Source organism: Lipotes vexillifer, unplaced genomic scaffold (assembly GCF_000442215.2).
Source record: "Lipotes vexillifer unplaced genomic scaffold, Lipotes_vexillifer_v1.1 scaffold231, whole genome shotgun sequence".
Classification (NCBI taxonomy): domain Eukaryota; kingdom Metazoa; phylum Chordata; class Mammalia; order Artiodactyla; family Lipotidae; genus Lipotes; species Lipotes vexillifer.
In genome coordinates this window covers 4822382-4827429 of record NW_006791822.1, presented here as the reverse complement: position 1 = coordinate 4827429, position 5048 = coordinate 4822382, and positions in this window count along the sequence as shown.

Below are 5048 nucleotides of genomic sequence, written 5' to 3'. Positions count from 1 at the left end.
AGAGAAGAACTGCCATTCTCTTTTGAACACTCTATGTCATTTATTTGTTCTTTTAAAGGTTACCAATCACTTCCATGTACAAGTCACCCATGTAAAAATAGACCTAAGCTCCAGTGGTGGGTACTGAGGACTCATCTCACTGGACCTCTCAGCACTTGATAAGAGTAATTAATCTCTTGCTCTAGAAACATTCAAGTGACATTCATAATCTCATATTTAACCTTACTTTATTCCTCCTTCTCAGTCTGATTTGATGTCTTGTCCTCTTTTCCATGGGCTATAAACATTGGCCTACTCTGGGGCTCTACCCTTCCATTTCCCTTTGCTAGCTGCACTTACCCCTTTGGTGATCACAACCAGTAGATATCTTCCATCTGTCTACATCTTTCTTAATATCTCTCAATAACATTATATACTATCCTATAAAGAAGTCCTATATAGCTTTTCTTAGATTTATTTCCAGACAACTTATAGTTTTCATGCTATTGTATTTTAAATTTTATATTGTGTTTGCTGCTGGCATATGATGGACAATTGTGAGGTTGCTTATGAAAAAATATTTCTAAATAAATGTTATGTAATTGGATTGAGTATTGTTCTTGAATTAGATCAATGTTCTATAAGTAAGATCATTCAATAAATTTCTGAGCTTATTCTACATTCATCCTGAAGTTTTTCACCAAGGAGCAGTGTCTAAATTACCTTTTATTTAAATTCTTGAGGTGTGTATCCTTCTTATAATTATAAGCTACCTTCCACAATATTATACACATAGTGGACACTCAAATATGATTTGAGGTATGAATGAATAAGAAGAATGTGAATGAGCAGCCCTGAGGAGAGACACTTATTCAGGTCTCCATTACTAAATAAATTGCATTATTTAACAATTATTTGGGTTAATGTTTGCCAATAGACTGATGAGAATATATGATTGTCATAGTTTTATCCCACAATTACACCATTTCAGTGATGTAATTTCTTGTACATAGAAGTTTAATTAAATAGTTGTTGGATTAATAAAGGCAGAGAGAAATGATATATATAATGAGAAGAAAAAATAATTATGATGATCTCTACCTAATGAAAACATAGTAAGAAATAAAAATAAACAAAGTCTTCAGAATCCACCAAGTGGAAAAAAACAATAGAAAGTGGTTGGATCCTGTCTGAAAGACAATAAGTAATCATTTAAGTAATTATTATCATTAAATGTAATACGCATCTTTTATATATCAGATAAGATGCTAAGACATTTACACAGCTGATCTATTTTAGCCCTCCAAATTCTATTTTGTTGAGGAGGGAGAAGTTAGAGATGTTAACATGTCTGAGCTGAACAACCAGTAAGAGACTGCTTAGAACATCTGTATACGCAGACAATAACTAGTTGTTCTCCAAGAGTTTGGATTAATTTTTTGAAATCCATTTACTTTTCTGAATTCTTTCAATGGTCAGACTCTAAGCTCAGATCAATTGATAAATGAATAATAAATCTAACCTGATTAACATGTGAATCCCTGAGCTTAGAGTCTGACTTATTAATGGTACTACTTATTCTCTGTACAGTGTAAGACTGTGGGGAATTCCCATTTCACTTGTACCAAATTTTGATTTTTTTTATAAAAAGTTCAAGCTAAGACAGAAGCACTATAAACAGGTCAGGAAAGCATCCTGAGTTAGGCCACATTTATAAATATCTAAGAAAAATAATATCCAAATATTCTCAAATTGTTGTTCACACAATACAGAAAGTGTTCTTTAAAATTATGTACTTTCCATAAGGAATACAGCCCATACTGCTCAGCCAGTATTCACACATTGTCAGTTGAAAGACAGTTAATGTATGTGCAATTTTGTTGTACAATGAGACAGCTGCGTTGCTTTATAGTCAAAACGATGGAAAAACTTCACTCAGAAATGTAATCACAAAGCACAGCTTAGCAAAATTTAGAATTGTAAAATAATACACATTTCTGATCAGGTCTGGGTAAACCTTTCATTTTTGTTGCTGTCAACCTTCTGACAAGAATAGCTTCTCAGTTCTGTTTGAGAAAATAAAAGTGTTTTCAAGTGAATGTATTTCTGACAATGTAGACCTTAAATCATTTTTCGAATCTTGCTATTTGACCATTAATCCTATCTATGGTTATATAATGCATATATATGTAAAAAATTACTCACTGATATTTATAAAATAAATTTATTAAAGGTGTATATTTTTGGTTTAACAAGCCCTAGTTTGTCTCAGTTGTCAGTTTTATAGTCTACAATGCTTTAGAAAGTAAACACAGATTTACGGTCATTCAAAGGCAGGCTTTCTCACATTAGTCAATACCAAATCCACGTTTCAACCACTTTCCGTTGGGAAATCTGCAAGCTTTGCCCCCTTTTGCAGTGCCTACCTACCCCCACTGTGGATCTATGTAAGTGTTGGCCAGCATTGCCCAAGGATCTCTGAGAAAGCTCTCTGCTTCATACATCAGTCATCTCTCCTGGTCATTACTCTCGGAACAAAGCCTCTCCTTCTGGTTGGGCAATTCTTGGAAGTACAATTTTCTGAATTATAGAACAATAAATAAGGAATATGTTTTTGCAGGCATTAAGAATGTTACACCTGAATAAAAAGACATTAAAATAGATGCCTGAAATGCACCCAAACTCAGAATCTTAGAAAAACAGTTAATTAAAGCTTGAAATATTCAACCAGTTTTCTCTGTAAACACAACGTCTATAAACAAAATAAAAAAGTGATCCTGGGCTTCCCTGGTAGCGCAGTGGTTGAGAGTCCGCCTGCCAATGCAGGGGACACGGGTTCGTGCCCCGGTCCGGGAGGATCCCACATGCCGCGGAGCTCTGCAAAAAAAAAAAAAGTGATCCTCACGAAGGCATATTTCTTACTAATTCGACTATATGAAGTAAAAGAAAATTATAATATTGTTTCATTGTTTCCATTTTATTCTTGAGGTATAAAGGTTCGCACAAAATGCACAAAAGCTTTAAACCATGGATGGTAAAGAATCAAAAATTTTCTTTTGCTATTAATTAGTAAATGTACTAATACAGAGATGAAAAAAGGATAATATAAAGTAACATCTATGAACCCAGTTTCCTTATTACTCCTTACTCCTATCTATTTGTGTCATTCTGTACCCTGCTTCTTCAGCTGTGATGAGTAAACCAAAACTCTCCCTTTCACTTTCTTTTCATGCTGTTTATATTTGTATTTCAAAGGAAAAGCAAGGAAGGAAGAGTGGAGAAGAAGTTTTGATTTAGTTATCTTACATGAAGGAACAAAGTATCATCTAAAACATTATAAGCAGTGAGATGAATAATCAATGAGAACATACTCCTTGCCATATCAATAAATTTTGAGTTCTTTCTATAATTATACTTATAGAAAAATTTCAACTTTCCCTTTTTATCTATTTAAGAAAATATCTGCATTGGCAAAATTGTAATTATTTTTTGAATTTTATAAAAGTTCTGAAAACATTCTTTCCAAACCTCTCTATCCCAGTTACAAGAGTGTTCAAAATTTAGAATATCCTGATCATCTTTATATTTTCTTGACCACTGAAAAGCAAAACATCTCCATGTGTTTAATAATGTATTTAATGATTAAATTGATACTTAAAAAATGTGTTCTTGGGGCTTCTCTGGTGGCGCAGTGGTTGGGGGGTCCGCCTGCCGATGCAGGGGACGCGGGTTCGTGCCCCGGGCTGGGAGGATCCCACATGCCGCGGGGCGGCTGGGCCCGTGAGCCATGGCCGCTGAGCCTGCGCATCCGGAGCCTGTGCTTTGCAACGGGAGAGGCCACAACAGTGAGAGGCCCGTGTACCGCAAAAAAAAAAAAAGAAAAAAAAAGAAAAAAAAAAATGTGTTCTTTAATTTACATTTGAAGAAGTGAAATATTTTTCACTTTTTAAAAAATTAAGCTTTCTCCCTTTTCAGTCTGGAAAATTACATTCAACTGTGTTTTCTTTTTTATTTTTTTGTATTAATGCTTAGAGCAATGTAATATTTTACTCTTTCAGATTTAAAAGATAACTTTTATAAAAGTTTACTTAAGTTCCTAATTTCTAGCTTGAAAGAAGGGAGTTAGTGAAACAAGATACAGTTCTTCCTGTTGCAGTTATTCCCAAAGTTGTAACCAATACTCATCATCTCTTCCCTCCACCAGCCATTTCTGATCCCCCTCACTCTTGGCCAGCAAGCCTGTAGTGCCCACCTTGTGGGGTAACTCAGTTAAATAACATGTACTGAAGATACTCTATGTCAACCTCGGATCGAGGCACTGAATGTGCATTGATGAGAAAAAGGATAGAATTCAGACAAAATCCTGGCCCTATTGGACCCACAATTCTCATCCTACCTTTTCCTAATACTGATTTCTGACCTTAGAGCAATGGGGTTTTTATTTATTTATTGTTTTTGTACTGACACTCAAAATTCTTCTAGAGTTTCCCTTTCCTTTCCTGACTTAATTATTACTTAAATGCTACTTCTGGTGATGCCACCATTAACTACTCTTGCTGTCTTCTTGGATCTCTAGATTTTACCTCTTTGGATCATTTGGACTCAATTAACTCTGTCTCCCAAAATAAAATATATTAACAATTGTACTCTCTAGATTGTGGACACTTAAGTGATTATTTTTCTACAGTTATTTTATAGTAAAAAGTATATTGTAGTTAATAAATAGCAAATGTTAAAAAATGCTAAACCAAATTGCTGAGAGAAAAAAGCAAGAATAAAAATCTAGAATAAAGGAATAACTGATGGAACAATATCTGTGTGGAGCCAGGAGGATGTGATCTTGACCAAGGTGCAGAGACTCGTCTAAAACAGAGGAAAGGCCTCTTACTTTGGTACAGAGAATAAGAAGGCAAGAATAGTTGTGGAGGCAGATTTTGTATATATGGAATTTAGGAGGTTCTGTCTAGTGGTCTTTGAGATATAGGAATTGAGTGCATCTGCTGTGAACTAGGTGATTTGATGAAAATGGAGAAAAGTACTGAAAACAATTGGTAAATAAATGGGAAAGA